General features: G+C 47.1%; 2 long non-coding RNA genes across 2 annotated transcripts; both read left to right on the top strand.

Moving 5' to 3' along the window:
- The first annotated feature begins 2,609 nt into the window (after window positions 1–2,609).
- Window positions 2,610–5,975, top strand: LOC139838597 (uncharacterized). The gene is made up of 4 exons (XR_011756034.1): window positions 2,610–4,607; window positions 4,726–4,813; window positions 5,365–5,410; window positions 5,718–5,975. It is a non-coding gene; the product is annotated as an uncharacterized lncRNA (long non-coding RNA).
- Window positions 5,976–17,679: 11,704 nt separating this feature from the next.
- Window positions 17,680–18,899, top strand: LOC139837666 (uncharacterized). The gene is made up of 4 exons (XR_011754263.1): window positions 17,680–17,808; window positions 18,272–18,418; window positions 18,502–18,656; window positions 18,870–18,899. It is a non-coding gene; the product is annotated as an uncharacterized lncRNA (long non-coding RNA).
- The last annotated feature ends 10 nt before the right edge of the window (window positions 18,900–18,909 follow it).

The raw sequence follows: 18,909 nt of genomic DNA, 5'->3' as shown, positions 1-18,909 counted from the left end.
GCAGCCACCTCATCTGCGGTACGGCGACATCAACACCTAAGGCTGACTAACTTACTTAACCAGGCCAGTGCCCATATAGCATGTGGTTGTACGGTTGTCACAATCTTCAAATCCAAGACTTATTAGGACCCTTATGCGGCACGAACGACGGATTGCTCCCTCCAACTTGTGAAGGGCAGCCAATCGCTCCTTCAACATTTGATTCAGCTGTCGCCCGCGCCATGTTTAGATGGTAAGTTTCACCCAGAGTAGAAGAGAGAGAGTAGATGAAGCAACAATGGCTAATCAGCCTAGGTCAACGAGCTCAACAACTTTCAAAAGGGTATGTTTGACCCGAAGGTCGATCAATTCCTCCAAAGAGGCAATAGTCCTAATGATTATTTAGCATGCTAAGCATCTCTACTCTATCAGGATAATTATATAATCTCTACTCAGGGTATCAAGTAAAAGGCGACAAGCAGATCAAGGTTGGTGTGTCAATCGACACGCTAGCTACTGGAATAAAATAGCATATATATTCGTAAAATATAAAATATCATGCAATTTGTAAAACTGGGATAAATATGATGAGAGGGCATGCCTTCGTTGTCAAACTCCTGCCCTTCGCCTCCTTGGTCGTGATCGTACCACTCTCCGTTTCCCCCTAATCGTCGTATCGAAGCAATAACAATACAAATGAATACAAGCAATACGACGAATAAGATGCAAATGAAAAGTGAATAAGATCCAAATGAAAAGATCCAAATAAGAGGTATGTGTCGGTCGTTCGGCTAACATAGAGTACACGAAAAAGACCGGAATAGTTCGTACCGGATTTGGGTTATCTAAGGCATATGGCGTGGGGATCGTTCCATTTTGACAACTAAAATATATCAAGCCAACATGTATACTCGATACAATTTTAATATGTAATGCACAAATTAAATGCATACTAGCTAGACATACATGCATACAAGTGAAACATCTACGATTAAAACAGTTTACACATGCAACAAGAGCAGCATCTAACATGGGTATGCTAATCCAGAGAATTGCATGCTAAATTAAAAATCAACATGATAAGAAGCATGCCATAAAATTAGCTCCAAACGTTATTTTAATCCAGGAGCATGGTGAGCAACGATACCAAATAAGGTTTACAAATAACCTGCCATGTTCTATTGACGTTAACTAAACTTGTTAAGGCAGAAAATGAAATGTAAGCCAGCCATTAATTAAATCTAGCTATCTATCCTATAGCTAAGCATATGTGATCAAACGTAGAAGCTATGATTCAACTAGACAGTGACAATACCGAAAACAAAACTAGCCGCAGTATATTAGTTAGACATATGCAGTCTATACAGACATGTACAGTCATATGCTTAGACTACACGGACATGCATGGTCGTAAACTCCTAGTGATGCAACGATACTAATTCAATTTGCCAACTAGTTTGTTAAACATCAAACGATTCACCAACTAACGGTACTGCTGGTTTCGTCAAGTCATATATAGCGGTTTCTAGGTTGGGCTCAAGATCAGTAGACGTGCGGAAGATAGGCTACCAAGCTGATGCCATCCGGTGGCATTCGGTTCACCGGCAGCGCGACGAACTACCGAACTAAGGCTCAGGATCATGTCTAGGAGGTAGCTCTATGGATGGGGATCGCGTTCCGAGCAAAAGAAACGGCTGGTTCTCACCGAGTTCGTCTCAGTTTGAGGTAGACGTCGGTGGCCGGAGTCGATCGCGTTGCCGGAGGTGTCGTCGGTGATCAACGGTTCACCTTCTTCTTCCGTGGGTCTGTCCTGCTCTTCCTCGCGGTCTTGGTGGCGCAGCTGCTCAACCTCTCATGGCTGGAGTCACCGGGAACGGGAACGGCGTCCGACGGCGTTCTTGCGAGTTTGCCTTGTTGTGTGAAGGTCTAGAGCTACAGTGTTGATGTGGGATGAAAGAGGAGAATGGGACGTCGGTCTGAGGCTGTGTAGGAGAGGAATGGGCGTTCTAAAAGATTTGCTTAAAGAGAGATTGATGGGAAGTAATGGCAGCAGTTTGCTAGCATGAGTTTATGGCATTGATGGCCGGCGTTTTCGTGTGTGTGTGTATGCAGGAAGACGAAGAAGAAACGAACGAGCGACTATTCGCTAGGCTGGGTGTGCTGCGCATGAACGCTGTCGCGTGAGAGGCAAGAGCGCTCGCTCGGCTGGGCTTGTGGCTGGGCGTGGCCAACTAAAGCAATGCAGCGCTGTTCACACGAAGTGAAAGGCTGGTCAACTTGCTCGTCGCGTTGGTGATCAAGAGGCAAAGAAAATGACTCGATGCATATGCATCTAGGTAAATAAAAAGGCTGGCCAAAACATGGCGTGTACGTGCATAGCTATAGGAAAATTCAAAAGCAATTTTAGAAAAGAACCAAATTAAAATCAGATCAACAACAATACAAGTATTGAGAGAAATTATTTTCCTTCTTTTATATGCCAAACTAATTCCAAAACATTCGAAATTAATTTTAACAACTCCAAACGAAATATTTAATTTTATTCGACCGCGTTGCAACATCCTTTGTTAAAAAAAATTCAGTCCGTAAAAATCAGGATGTTACACGTATTCAGTTTATGTCACTTTCTTGGTATCTTGCCCTTCACTGATGTCATCAAGAAAAGAGCTAATTAACACTTGTTGATGCCTGCCCTTCCCAATTAACCCTTCTTGTGCGGCCTTTGTTTTGGGAGGAAAAAAATATGTAATTTAGTGTCTTTGTCTGGAAAAGGAAGATTTACGTAGAAGGGCAATGATTTTTTTTGAGGGAAATGGGAGTTTTACAGACAAAATAACAGAAGAATTACACTTGTTACAAACAATCGAGGTCGTCGAGTCTAGGCACACTTGGAAGAAGCATCGACTCCTTGTGTTCTGGCAAAATTGCTTAGTTCATGTGCAGCTCTGTTGCTCTCGCTTTAAACTTTGCTAGTTCTTCACTCCGAGAAGAACTGAAGCAAGTTATGTGCCTCCTGTTAGCAGTACATCATCATGATCGGTGCACTGTTTTCCTGGGCAATGCTTTGTGAAACGGAAAGAAGCAAACTCAGTCTCGATGACAACCGATCTTACATAGATTTTGGTCTGGTGTCGAAGCTGCACAACTACCGCGACAATGTCTGCTACATGCGCATGCGTACAACTGAATCCTTTGCCCTATACTAAGAGCACACATTTCCTAAATGATTCCTTGCAACCATCCCCACACTTCCCTGCCCGTGGCTTCAACAGAGGATCTGTCAAACATTTGAAGACACCCAATAATGTAGGTTAGAAGGGCCTTAGCAACTGACTTCTAAAACAATTCTTTCCACTGTACAAATAAGTACTTCTCAGATCAATTTCAGTCATTTTGTGAATTTCTCCTCGAAATCTGAGTTGGTCTCTGGCAAAGTCTGATTGATCTCTATTCTCTAGTTGCATCACATCTGGGCAATCTTCATTATAGGGGACAGAACACTTGCCGATGCTATGGAGCTGGCTTGTGCACTTGTACAAATCCAACGATGCATATATTGTACACTCTTGCTGGCCCAATTCCCTTAAAGTAGATCAGACAGTCGTCCGCGAAGAGAAAATGTGAAATGACAGGGCCTCACTGGGTGTAGTATTTTCATTCTCAGTTTCTCTATTAAGGATACAGGTTAGTCCATCGGCCGCAAACAGGAATAGATAAGGTTTCTTGCACTATTGGATCACATGAAAGCACTCAAAGTTCAGTGGACATGGTGGCATTTTCCTTAATCATGTGCCCTGGACAAAGCACTCCGAGATTTGGAGTTAATCGATTTCATCCAATTGACTAAGGGTTTGGCCACAACTTCGTAAATCACCATTACATTGGTCAATAGGATGAGCTCTTCTGATTTGTTACCATTCAGAAAAGTAACAGTGTCGTCCAACCAGCCAGCATAATCCCTGGTCTGAAGAATTCCTTGACTGCATTGATACCATTGTCTCTCGGTGTGCACTTTGAAAAATCTCACTGGAAGTGATGGGACCTAGTTGAAACATGTATTTCGCCATCACCGAATTCTCTGCATAAGGGCCTGTTCTTATACTCCTTGACTTTGTGCTCAAAGAGTGCTAACAGCTGATTGGGGTTGACATCAGGGTCTTTGGTGTACAGCACCTTGAAGAAATCTGAGATCATCTGTTCTGATGTTTCTCTGCACTCTCCACCCAAATTCCATCTCCATCTTTCAGTTTCATGATCCTATCTTTGTTGGATGACAGCTTGCCTGCATATGGAAGTACCTGTTGCTCTGGTCTCCTTCTCACAGCCATTCCACCCAGGACCTCTGCCTCTACAAGTTTTTTCTGTGCAGAGGCACGTCCACATCCCCTGAAACTTTGTTGATACTATTTGCTGGAAATATTGACATTTCACTCACATTTATTTCTTGTGCCAACTCACACTTAATCTTGTGCGCAACTCTAAAATGACATCTGTTTTGAAATAGAGGGGACATTGATTTATGCTATTCTTCTCTTTAATTTTTTGCTACTGTTTATCAGTTAGACAACATGTTACTGAGCATAGTGGTGAACAGTGGAGATGGCCTTAATTCTGATCTGGATGTGGAGGTAAGCTTACTTTTATGTTCTAATAATGATTTATTTGATCTGTGACGTTTGTATTTTTATATGAAATCGTGATTAGCACAATGCTATCACTAAGAAATATTTATCGTTGGCTTTACAGATTCAGGTATACTTCCCGCGTAGATATCTTCGGAGAATCAAAATATTGACTGTGAAGGTATCTGAAGATGGTGAATCTGTTGCAAGAGGTATACAGGTTTTCTCAGCCGAGTCTTACATTAAAGATGATCCCATATTGTTTGTTCCTTGTTTTAAGTATATAAATTCTCCATGGGCAGAGTTAGTATAATTTAGGCTCCAAAATATAGAAGCATGTATGTAAAATAGATATGTATACGCCAAAATACGTCAGATAATCAAGAAAATAATCCAACATAGTTATGCACTTCATCCCGCTCTCCCATGTCCATTCTTTGCGTCCAAAGCTCAAGCAGGCAGCAGCTGACCATCTGCAAGCCATGCAGGGCGTGCATAGTGACCATGGCACTATGTTGTTTTTACCTATGGGATGAGGACCCACACTGCTCTATCACCTCTTGTGGCACCAGAACACCATTTAGGAAGGAACCCAAGACCTTCCTTAGTGATGGTGTCACCAGTTCGGTGTCAATGCTCTTGGTAAAGCTTGCCGTAACCGTCAATGCCTGGGATGACTTGATTTACATAAATACAAAATATTCCCCTTTGTTTTTGGAATTTGCAAACAATTGCTTTAACTGAGTTGTATTTATTTTTGTAGCTTCCCGTATGGTCACTTGAACCAGCACTTCACCAAGTGAGCCCAGGCAAGTGACAATTGCCTTTCTTTGCATCTTTATTGTGGTGTGAACTATGTATGGTGTCTTGTGCTGTTTGTATAATATAAGGGAGGGCATCTTTAAAATGACAAAAATATATTTTGTGTCAAATCCCTATACTTTACCTGCGTCTTGCAAATGCCTCCTGATCTTTTGGGAGATAGTGAAGCCATTGCTTAATCTTTTGGGGGACACTAAATTAGTAGTCTTTCTATCTTTGCTTCAGACTTGTCTCACAACAAATATATTGTGTACTTTTCTCACAGCAATCTATTGTGTGCATTTTCTTTAACAGGCAAGAGGAGGAACTTTGTTACGCCTATTAAGCACCAGGAGGAAGGAGGAGGTAGCAGTTTTTTTTGTTTTTTGTGTGAATCAGGAGGAGGTAGCAGCTAAGTAGCTAACTGAGCCTACAACATAGGTAGTCCCGTCATGAACTGTGTATGCGCCTTTCGTTTAGCATTTTGCAACGGATATGAAGGACACCGGTGTGTCGGACCTCGGACATACATTGTCATGGATTAGACACATCGGCAGGCACTTTACTGGATCATATGACAAATGTAATCGGGCCAGCGCAACCTGCTGCCTCTTCCTGCCCGAGGCACATGCTCGCGCGCAGTTAGATATTTCTTGCTCCCATTTTAGGTGAACGTGATTTATATCTCATATCTTCATATAGCTTTTCGCCCCGCTTTATAAAAAATAAATATATTATCTCATATAGACAATAGCCATCTTATTTCTTTCCATGCATTTTTCTTTTTTTGTAAGTGTTTATTCAAGATTAATTTTTTGCTAGAGGGAAAGGAAACACATGGAGACGTTGGATAGGTGCCACTGCCACGTGAATTAGTGACCGAGACAAGCCAATCTAGCCTTATATTTTGAAATGGGTTGTGGAGTACTCACGGACAAACAAGGCTACGGAGTGCACTGTAAACACGAATATCGCAAAGTTCGATGCTATAGAGACTCAGACTCGAACGGGAAAGTCATTTCTAACGGAGCTGGTTTCTACCGGGTATCCATCACCTCACGGTTCATGTTAGGCCCCTTCTCTATATCTAGTGTGTATCATCTCCATATGACATATATAATTTTTCAGTAAAATATCGTAACTTTCCAATATAAATAAGGATTCACGGTAACTTAATTTTTTTAAAATTAATTCAAATATGTCAGGAATATATGTATAATGTGGTGAAAATAACAAAGTTTTGACTCCAATTTCACTTATATCTAATAAATATCATATATATAAAATTTCGGAGTAAAATAGACTCCAAATAAAGTGATATTTGCACGAATCACGAGGTCACCACCGACCAGATTTAGAATGGTAGGAACCGGTTGCATTAAAAAATTCGTGTTCAGACTCGAACCAGATCCCTCTAGAGTGTATAGACCATTGCAAGGTCTACCCATGATCAAGTATCATCGGGAGGTTTTCTGGAAGGGTGTGTCTATGTCTCACTGAGATTTTCTTAAATCTCAGTCACCTTAGAAAAGTGCAACTGCAGTTCAAAGAAAAGTGCAACTCGATCCAGTTGCACATTTCTAGTAGAAAAGTGCAATTGCACTTTTTTAACAGAAAAGTGCACTCAAACACTTTTTTTGTAAGTGATTTAGACTTAAGAAAATCTCAGTTGACTGAGACATAGCAAAACCGTTTCTGGCAAGACAGACGCTGCAGCAGTAAAAGACATGCACCACAAGTCTCCTCATCGATCAGCAATCAATGCTCTAACAGGAGAACAACTTTTCAAGAGGCTTTGCAAAACCATGGCCGGATAAATGGTGTTGGCGGAATCTCCCCCCATGGGCATCGCGCGATGCCTAGTGCTGCTGTCGACAGTTTGCACTTTCTTCTGAGAAACTACGTTGCCGTACACTGCTAGATCCACGTACCAAGTACCCGATGAAGAGGAGGGAGCGAATTGCATCTTGAGAAGCTGGGCACCAGTGAAATTTGCGTACGCTGAAAATCAGTTATGACACTACGGGAACCCGCCGCGGGGCCGATGGCCAGAATCTTTGCCGACGGCCGCCGTCGGCACATAACGCCACGCCGTCAGCCCAGGAAAGTGGCCGTCGGCACAACACCTCCAGGGCCGAAGGCCGCCGTCGGCACAGTTCAGCCGTCGGCACACACCCCGTCTGTGCCGACGACACGTAACCTAGCCGTCGGCACATGGGCAGATGGTAGGGCCACCGACAGCCACCGACAACAGCGTCAGCAGGTGGAAAACGGCGCCAGACTGTGCCGACGGCCAGGCCGTCGGCACAGTTTCCCACTATGTGGGCCGACAGCCAGGCCGTCGGCACAGCTTCCCACCAATTTTTCCTCCAACATTCCCGCCATTTTCCCCGCTCCTTCCCTCCCGCCCTTTTTCCCGCCATTCTTCTCGCGCCCATTCTCTCCCACCAAGTATTCCCGCCGTTTCAGCCGTCGTCGTCCTATATATAGCCATGTCTTCTCCACTAACATCACCAGCAACAAGGCAAACCGGGGCACCGGAGGAACACACAGTGCGGGAAGCCGCAGCACTGAGCGCTACAGGAAGCACAAGGTACATATATACATGGAACAACTTGCATTTATTTCCCCTCATATTACTACTTGATACACATAACATTTCTCTTGCTGTGCAGGAGGCGGAACTCGAGGAGCCTCTCACCGTGGTGGGAGGGTGGCAGAAGATGAAGCTGAAGCAGCCCGATCTGAGCCAGCATCAGCCCTCGCTGCCCGAGTACTTCGGCGATGCCGAAGAGGAGTTGGAGAAGTACTGCTCGGTGTTCAAGGGTCTTCATCCGGAGGTGGATGATCCTATTGAGCAGGAGACCGACTTGACGACGATTATAGTGGCGGGGAGCGGCGCGGAGCATGGCCGCACGAAGCTTCTTAGTGGGGTGATCAAGCCGCAGAGGACCCTCACGCAGATCAGGTCTACCCTCACCACCGGCGACCCATCGATCGCGCCTCCTCGACACCGTCGTACAGATGTAAGTTTTCTCATTTCCATCATTCTTTCCTGAATGGCTAAATTGACATGACTCCTTTTCTTGGAAATTGTAGGCTAACTTTGAGGCCGCCTACGCGGCCACTGATGAGAAGTATTTGACGGTTGTAGCAGAGTGGGACCTCAAGAGAGCGGCTTGGGAAGAGTACCAGGAGGCGACGAGTCGTGTAAGTTCCAATCTTTTATGGTTCAAAGACATGACAAGTCCCACCTCCCCTTTTTTATATCTGCAGCGCTTGACATCTAAACTATCTTGCAGACGCTCAGGACGTTCTTCTTGACTGGAGAGAGGATCACACTTCTGGAAGAGGAGCCAGCTTGGCCGGGGCCGACTCCAGTGTGCCCATCGAGGGAAGCTTTCGCGGCCACATACTACGCACGGACTCCGGTAAGTCCTGTGCCTAACCATTGTGATGCAGCCCGACCTTCGGTCTTATCCGCATCATGGTCATCATCAAGAACTACGCTCAAGTCCGACGTCACGGAAGCATGGAAGAGGAGACGGAAGAAGGAGACGCGTCTAGGAAGGCCGGCACTACCGCCACGGAGTGGCCGACACTGCCACCCTACTCGACGCCAGAGGAAGACGGCACTGTCGCCATGCCTACGCCGACACCGCCGTCCCCACTATGAAGCTCATAATATAAACCATCCCACTATGCTCTTTGTATGCCTAAACTACCCCTCCTTAGTGGCTCCCTATATATAGGCTCCCACCTCCCCCTTCATTAGGTTAGGAATGAACTTGAGAGAATTAGGCTCATGCCTCCACCATCCCTTTGGGATTAGGGTAACCCCCTCCTTAGATTATCCAAATCTATTGTACAAGGCACTCCTTATATGATTAGTCTCTCACACTTGTGATTCTACCACCGGTCTCTCACTCGTGTGATTCCACCGATCGTATACCGATCTTCCTCTCGGGGATTCTACCGTGTGTCTCTCCCTTGAGAGATTCTATCGGGATAGTGGTTCGGGCTATCGGGAGTAAACCGGAATTGTATCGGGTTGGTGTGTGTTTGCGTGTGTTCATCGTGTTCATCGCCGTGTTCTTTGTGTTCTTCCTCTCCCCCGCCTTTCCCTCGGTCAATTCGTGAGATCGGGCAACCCACGTGGCCTTAGGCCGCATCACATTGTCTAAGATGCTTTCACCGCTTTCCTTTCGCATGTCTAAGATGCTAACTCTTATCAAACATGTAGGGCACGGGAAATTCGCGGAACTGACCCTCTCCTGGTTCGTCGCGCGAGGGCACACCAATGCACCCCGGCCGCCATTCTCCCGGTGCTTCAGGGTTTTCTCCAGCTGGCGATGGTTCAGGCCATGGTTCTACTTCGGTCTACCTCGACAAAGCCCGGACGCCTGAATTTACGAGTCAGGAACTTGGTTGGACCCCCTGATCTTAGTTTCCCTTAGCTAGGTGTCTAGCGGGTGTGCGTCGATCGTGTGTGCCATGTGTCGACGATGTATGATGATCGTGTGTGCTACATGCCACATATTTGTATCACGATGATGTTGTTGCTACATTTGATATGATAACGATGATGTTGTTGCTACATTTGATATGATGACGATGATGATTATGTGCTGCGCAACATTTGTGATGCATTTCAATGTATATTACTGCTATTTTTGCTATGCTTGCTGTGTTGTGCCAGAAAATAAAGCGGAAAACCAAATGGCATGGTATGTGCCGACGGCATAGCCCCCTGGATGTGCCAAATGGCAGGAGCTGCTGTCGGCACAGGAAGGTGGCGGCCAGCAGCTGGGCGGAGCTGCTTCGACGCGGCTGGGCCGATGAACCTGGGCCGACGGCTTGGCTGTCGGCACAGGAGATGGACAGGGGACGCGTGGCAGGTGCTGGCTGTCCGAGCGAGGCGACTAGGCCGACGGCTTGGCCGTCGGCACAGAAGATGGGCTAGGCTAACGGCCGTTTGGGCGTTGTGGGGCCCTCGACGAAGGGGCCGACGGCAACTGTGCCGACGGCGACGTCCCACCGTCGGGCTAGCGACTGTGCCGACGGCCAGACGTGTGCCGACAGCTCCTATGGCTGTGCCGATGCCATATTGTGCCGACGGCAAGGTGCCGACGGTTGCCGTCGGCACAGGCGTGGGCCGACGGTGAGGCAGGCTGTGCCGACGGCCGCCGGCCATCGGCCCCTCGGCGGGTTCCCGTAGTGTGATGTGCGAGCCTGGGAGGATTTACAAACATTTGATGCATGGGCAAAGAGGAACGGAAGCAATCTTTATTGAGAGAGATCATGAGAGTTCACGATTATATCAGATCCGACAATTAGTCACACACATCATAGAAAAGGCCGAGCAGAGAACAAGTTCACGATCATGTCCTGATATTCGATCCGACTGCACGATCGAGTCACTCGCCATCAATCCTACCTGGCTCCACCAATAAGAAGAGCAGGCAGCGAGACGGCAAGTCCGGCATCCCATCCAGCTTCGCCGTGCACCGCAGCAGCATGAACCGTAAGTCCTTAACCGTATCCTTCTCTTCCAGCATCAGCCTCACCTCCAGCGGCACGCGCTCCTGCCGCTCGCGCCGGCTCTGAAGGCTCGCGTACAGCTGGTCGGGCATCCCCAACCCCTCGCCACTGACCACCACGGGCACCTCGACGACGCTCTTCGCCGGGACGCAGAACCCGTCGAGGTCGGAGGCGAAGGCCAGGGGCACGCCGCCGTACTGCACCGTCGCCCGCGCCGCAAAGCAGTGCCGCCACACGTTGCCGTTCTTGACGCGGAGGGCGACGCGGAAGGAGGGCGGCGTGGACCCCGCGCCCGCGCTCCGGACGAGGCCATCGTAGCCGCTGACGGTCGCGGAGAACTCGGGCGTAGTGGAGTCCATCGTTAAACTGACGACGATGATGACGGTCGCGGCGAGCAGACCCACGGAAACGATCAACACCCCCGCGAGCCGAGGGTGCCTCTGCGCGAAGTTTTCTCCATGGATGGATGTTACCTACCTCAGAGGTGATGAGGTCGCCTAGATTCAAGTTTGGAGCCTTTTCTTTTGATGATGAAATGAAATGAAACTAACTGACGTTAATTAGGTTTTCGTCATGGACGCGCGATATGCGCGTCATGGACGCCGTCTCGCACGTAGAAGGCGGAGATAATTAGGTACAGGCCGTCCGATCACCATAGTTTCTCTTTCATCCAACGCGCTCTGCATATCGTTCGATCTATTGCTGCCTGGATATGGATCCAGTCCCAAACTGCTTCCAGCTGAGACCTGGTCACCTGGCCGATATGTTCGTGCATGCAGCAGTTGGGCTTACGAACTGAACCCACGGGCTGACAGGCATATAGTGTTCGGAATTTACACGTGGTTCGGAAACCACAACCATGGGCGTAGACCTGGAACAGCCGGCCTACCACGCCATCCCTGCCGATCCGCACCACGACCAACCACCCGTCCTCGGCAACGCGCCACCGTCGGCGACTTGCAAAGAAGAATGGGCCTTTCCAATCGCAATACTTGTTTCGCTTGTACTCATGGTGGTCATGATTGGGCCCGTGGAGTACCTGGTGCAGACCAACATGCCGGCTTTCTCCGTCGCCCTCGCCGGCGGCTACCACGGCATCGACGTGGCCCGACCGGCCAGCGTCGTCTCGCTGGCGTTCAACCTCACGCTGCGGATGACCAAGGCGTGCGCCGACCGCGCCGAGGTGGTCCTCACATACTCGGGCGTCGCGCTCGGCTGGGCGCGCGTGGAGCCGCTTCCTACGTGATGCCGACGTCCGTGATGCCGACGTCCGCCACCTCCTGGAATACGCCGCTCCCGCGGCGGCCGACACGTTGCCCGCCTCCGCATCTACCTTCATCATCCTTTGCTGCTAGCATATATATTTGGAAGCACCGGAACAAGGTCATTTTCAGAATGACAACCCATCGCTCCCTCGACTCCTGGCCGCTTGTCACCGCGATGCCGCGCGGTGGTGCGCCGGAGCATTAGAAGCTATCCATGGCGACACTGACTCATGGGACGAGTGTTTTGCTCCCCGCCCTAACCCTTAAACCCCTCTATTCTCTCTATTTCCTCCCTCGAGTACTTCTACTGAATGGTTTTTTAGTCTTTTTTATGAATGGAAAATTCAGGTGGGAAACCTATCCCGAGATGACCATTCAATTTTTTTTTAAGATTTGATTAATTGTATGAATAAAAAGGTTACTACAACATTTTAGACACCTTGATTTGTCTTGACACGCACTTTTATTATATGCAGATTTGATGTCATATATTTTGATACTCTTTTCTATAAATTTAGTAGTTACTTCCTCCATCTCATAAAAAGTTGTCTTAAATTTGTTAAAATTTATCTATACATCTAAATATTGATAAATGTCAGGCAAGTTTCGAACGGATGGAGTAGATTTCTAAAAATTTGACCTAGACGAAAAGTGAAAGAAGTCCACATAAACCCCTTTGGAAAAGAGAACCCCCTAACTATTACCCAAATTCTTCGGAGCGGGCGCGTGCCAGATGAACATCCTGAGCACATACGCTAAACAACAAAACGAGCTGAGGGGAAGTATCTCTCGTTGGACGAGTCGAGCACACGCGCGTAGCAGCAAACCTCTCTCCCTATCCCTTCGGCAACCTTCTGCCACGGATTCTCGCCGCCTAATTAACCATCCATCTTCCCCACCGGCGCATATCTCCCGCCGCCGCCAAACCCTCCACCGTTCTCCTCCGGCGCTGCTTCTCACCCCGGTCTCCTTCGAATTTTGGTGCTCCCGCGTCATCATGCTGCTCCGGCGAGCGGCGACATCCCACTCCGCCACCGTTTATCGCCAATTTCAGGCTCGCCTCACCACCCCTGACTTCCTTCGCCGGCGGACCACCCAACAAGCGTGCTGCACTCGGTCCATGCGCCGGCAGGGAACACTGCAGCACGCCCCACGCCGGCTCCCCAACGCACCACCCGCCATCCGGTTCCCTTCCCTGCGGACCAGCGCCTTGGCTGCCTGCGCCGGCTGACCAACCCAGCGCGCCGCCTGCACCTACCCCGACCTCTCGCTCCAACAGAATCCCCTCCATGTACCTTCTCTGAATCGCGCTGCCGGCCTCTCGCTCCATGGGATGCAGGCTGGTTGACTGAGTTTTGCCGACTTGTTTCACTCCTGAAGCTACATAATCCCTGTTCAGTTTATGCATCACTTCAGTTTGTTGTGTATTATGTCTTTCTTGGTTCCTGGCTTAGATACGAGACTAGATCTCGCGAGATCGAGGCTGTAGCTTACTGCTCCATAGTGGGCAAGCTCCAAAGAAGAAAGTGAATTTTATGCCTAGCTCCAATGCAGCAATGGAATTTTAGTGCCTCATAACGTAATTTTGGTGCTCGACAAATCAACTTTCTACTGCTAGATATTTTTTATGCCGGAAAACACAACTTTCGTGCTCAAAAGCGCAATTTTGATGCCGAAAAGAGCAAATTTACTGTGTGATCCCACAACTTTGATATCAAACGGCGCAACTTTGATGCACAAAAGAGCAAATTTGATGCTAGACGGTGCAAGTTTGATATCTGACGGTGCAACTTTGGTGCCGGAAGATGCAACTTTAGTGCCTAAAAGAGCAAGTTTGATGTCCGATGGCCCAACTTTGGTGTCCGGTGGTACAAAGCTGTCTACCGATGTTATCAAGTTACTTTCCAGATGATAACTTGGCCAAGGATGCCACTCAGAGTTATTGAGGCAAAAAATTGAGATAATTGAGCAATTACTATGTGTTGTGATAATCAATTGTCTGAAATTTGCTTCCTTCGGATCAAAGTTGCTTCGTCCTGCACCAAAGTCGTTTTTTCGTTGCCAAATTTACTTCATCGGAATCAATTTCGTTTTGTGGGGCACCAAAGTTGTTTCTTCCTTCCAAACATTGCTAAGTTGCTTTTAGTTATTATAAAGTTGCCTACTGTTGTTCTGAAATTTCCTATAGCGGTTGCGAAGTTGCTTCTGATATTCTGAATCTAATATATTCTTCACGCAACAAAGTTGCTTCTTGGTGGAGCAAATTTGGTTCCAATAGAGCAACTATGGTGCGCAACATTGCAACTTTGGTATCCGATGGTGCAATTCTGGTGCACAACTTTGTAGCCGACAAATCATGAGCACGATCCAATAATTTTTTTCCCTCTTGTCCTCTGTCCTTATTTTGTTCTCCCGTCCCTTTATTTCCTAACAAGTAATCCATATCAGAAAAAATGAGGAATAGATCCGGTCAATCTCTCCACTATGCCCCTTGTGTGCCTCGCGCCAAAGAATTTTGGTGCCAGACGATGTAATTTTTGAATCATGCGGAGCAACTTTAGCATCCGATAAAGCAATTTTGGTACCCGACGACGCAACTTTGGTACATGACGACCCAAATTTGGCGTCCATCGAAGAAACTATAGTGCCCTACGGAGCAATTTTGATGCCCAACTGAGCAACTTTGGTTCATGATAAAGCAACTTTTGTGCGTGATAAAGCAACTTTGAAGTCCAATGGTGCAATTCTCACACCCAAGTATTTTTCCTTTTTTTTCTCTGTCTTTGTTTCTTCTCATGCTTCTTTCTTTACCAACGAGCAATCCCTACACAGCCCCTTATGTGCCTCGCGCCAAAGCGACGGTCACACGAGTTCGAGGGGCGTGGAGGCAGCCACAATGAACCAAACCTTCTAAATTGGATCATGGCAAAGCCGATGACCTGTAGTTACATGTGTAGTTGTTTTCGATGCACTACCAGCTTTTAGTTAATGTGAAGTGCCTATCACTAGTTGGGTTGCACCTCTATTGCGAAGGTGTTAAGTTGATTTTAGTGCCTCAAAGAAACTTTGGTCCTTCACGACCGCAACTTTGGTATTTTATTTCCGACGGTGCAATTCTAGTGATCAACAATCAACTTAACACAACTTAGGTGGTCGAAAGCGCAACTTGGTGCCCTTGAGTTCTCGAGTGCCTCTATGGACCTTTTCGAGGACCACTCTTGACATCTGGTGAAACATCGACCGCCATCGGTGTGGATGGTGACCCCCCCATTCGCAACACCTTAGGAAATTTAATATCACCGACACGCAATTTCAAATTTTGGTAACTATAGTGCATATAGGGAAAATTACAACTACGGTAATTTTTGGCCAGTAATTATTATATGATTTTAGGAAAGAAGCTAGCATTTTTAGCAACTATTATGTAATTATAGGCAACAAATTGGCACCTATATGGGTCCGAGATTTGGTGCTCCTGGGCACCAGTGCTCCTGCTATTTAAAAATAAATAAAAATCATATTTATGTGTTTTAAAAATATTAAAAAAATCATGGTGTAGCCAATGAATTATCCCATAAACGTGCAAAATTTCAATTTCAAATATAAAAAATTCTGGGCTACACAAAAATAATACTACCTCCGTTTCAAGGAATAAGGCGTCCTCGTTTTACGAGCTTTTTGTTTGACCAAGAATTACTTCAAATAGATAAAGATTGTTTGTATGAAATTAATATCATTAAAAGTGTTTTTCAATACGAATCCAACGATAATATATACATATAATATAATCAAGATTTTGTTGCTCAATTTTTATGGTCAAAGTTCGTCTTGGAATAAGCGTGCGCCTTATTCCTTGAAACGGAGGTAGTAAACATGTGGATCTGGATATACATATTTCAAATCTCCAAATTTCAATAGATTTTGTCTTTTTTGTGTAGTCTACAATATAAAGAATTTCATATTAAAATTTTACACGCTTGTAGGTTAGGTTATTTATTATGTCCAGATTTTTTTTGAAACAAATACGTATGATTTTTGAATTTTTTAAAACAGCAGGAGCACTGGTGCCCATGAGTCAAATACACTTTTCCCACCTATATGTGGATTTTAGGCAACTTCAAGGTAGGGAGAGGGGCGCGCCACACCGGGAGGTCGCTCCAGAACTGAGGTCATGTGTTGGAGCAGGAGTTGGGTCGAAAGGAGCGGCATGGCATATGTGTCCGCGGGTCGATCTCCTCTCTCTCCTTGTTCCTTTCTTCCTCCCACCGCATCCCCCTCCTGGTTCTCTCTCTTGCTTCCAGTCAAGACATTTACCATCGTCGATTCCGGCTGCCAAAAGTCTCCTCTGCCGCTCCCGTTCACCAGAGGAGCCCCGCCGACCTCCTCTTTCCTAGATCCCCACCGGCCTGACCCCGTTCCCCCGCGTGTTGCTGCTCCGCTTGCTGCTCCAGGCCTAGGCGCGGTCACCGCGGAGGGCAGGGCGTGCGAGGATTCTATCGTGGTTGCCAAATGATGCTCCACGGTGACTGGCAGCAGGAGACGGTGGTGGCACAGGAGGGAGGCTCCGGGGATGAGGGCGGCGATGTGCATGCCCATGCCGGCAGGGTCCGGCGCGGGAGCAGCTGGTGTGGCGGCGGCGGTTGAGGAACATGTGCGTGGGGTGGAGTTCGGTCGAGCAGCAGAGAGAGTAATTTCCGGCGGGGATGAGATCTTTTTGGAAGACGAGTGGAGCAGGAACTTTCCTAAATTTGCTGACCGCCCGAGACTACCGACGGGCACGCGGGTGCCCGCTAGACGCACCCTAACTATTAACTGGTTCTCCATATGACCCCCCGACAATCCAGGCAAATTACCCCCACAGGCCAATGAGAGGTGTTTTGATAGTGGTTTCTGTCCACGTGGAGCGTGGTATTTAGCTAGGCCGCACCTGGTCCGGTGCAAACCCACACCGCATCGCTCTCCTCTAGCACCGAATCGTGCTCCTCTGTTTCGCTCCTCCCTCGCACCGCTCGTACATCCTGTTGCGCCGCCGTTGCGCCACTTTCCAGGAGATCTCGCCGGAGTGCGATTGGGACTCATAGAGGTTGCATCCGCCGCCTCCGTCCCCGATTCAAAAAGATTGGAGCTCCCTATTCAAAAAGATTGGAGCTCCGCCGCGGCAGGAAGCGGAACAGGGGTGGGACTTCTACCGCCGCGGCCATGTTCGGGATGACGACCCGGTCGAGGGGGCGCGAGCAGCAGAAATCTTTGCGCTCCAAATCGGCAAGGAACAAGCTTGATGGGAGCGGCGAGCGATTGCCATCGGAGGGCTGCGGCAAAAGGAAAAAGGCCAAGCTTGATGTGATCAGCCGGCGAGTATCATCGGAGAGATCCTCCAAGAAAGGGAAAAGTAACCAGGATAGGGATATGTTGGAGAAGAGGCCCAAGAAGAGAAATAGGGGGGAGGATGAGGATGATGGCTCCTGCTCCTCGCTCCTCGGCAGTCAGCTCTCCGCTTCGCGAGCCTTACATGCCTGATGGCACTGAAATAAGCAAACCCATCGACAGTGCGATATCCGACAAGTATAGGGATATGCAAGAGGAGTACTACGCGAAAATAGGTTAGCGATTCAAGTCCCTCGATCTTCAGTCATATTTTGAAGTTTCTTTTCTCATCATATACCATCTAGCTAGCAGAAGACAGTGTTACTGATCATTTTGAAGTCCGAAAATCGAAATTTACAAAAAAAAACTTAGAAATTTCAGGATATGTTCATTCCACCAACTTTTTTTTCCAGGATATGGCTTCATTGACATTGTTTTAGGTTACATTACAATATTTACAAAAAATGATAAAGAAAAAAACACTGAAGAACTATGATTCCACCAAGTTGAATTTGATGGCATGCCACTCCATGTGTCACCGAGACCACATCTTGACGGGCATATGTGTGGGCATAAGGCATATCCTGGAAAGTCCAATGTAGATTTGTAGTGCAATACCGCAATGCATCATCCTTGCAATGCTGCATTTTTTGTGTGTGCATATTGGTGTTTACTTTGTGTGTGTTGGTCTTCTTGTAGCACGCCAGATGAAAATGCCCATGCTTTGTGAGCTTACACCTCCAAATTGCCTGGTTAATGATCCAACACTTCTTCACATCCGTGAATCTTCGAAGAAGATAGTGCTTCGTGCTGCTCAATTTATTGTTGGGCTTTCATCATCATTCGGTATAATAACATCCCATCTCATCTAATTCGGCTATTTTTGTGGAAACTTTATGTTTCTTACTAATATATGCGTGAAATTGCAGATGGTGAGCCGCTAGCATGGTGTTCTGGTTTCTGGATTGATTTGGATAGCGAGAAGAGAACTGGTACCGTTGTGACGACTGCACATCTGATTCGCACAAAGCGCCCATCACCGGATGCTTGGTTATGCAAAGATGAGTAAGCTTCTGATGTCAAGGTAATAATCTATTAATAACCTTTGGTTTGTTCTGTCTCAACTCTCAAGTTATCTACTATGGTGGCACGTATCATAGCTAGTTGCAAATTGCATGGATTATGTTGTTATTGTCTAGAAACATTTAAAAAAAACATTACAAGTATTGTCGAAAGGATTGTTATGATCAGAAGTTGGTCTTTATTGGTAGCCATTCTCTTACTACTGTTGTTTCAGGTTACTGTCCACTTGCGGGGTGGCACCGTTGCAAAGGGTC

The sequence above is a fragment of the Lolium perenne genome, chromosome 3 (genome assembly GCF_019359855.2).
Source record: "Lolium perenne isolate Kyuss_39 chromosome 3, Kyuss_2.0, whole genome shotgun sequence".
Taxonomy (NCBI): domain Eukaryota; kingdom Viridiplantae; phylum Streptophyta; class Magnoliopsida; order Poales; family Poaceae; genus Lolium; species Lolium perenne.
Note: the sequence above shows the minus strand (reverse complement) of the source record. Positions and strands in the feature narration are given on the sequence as shown.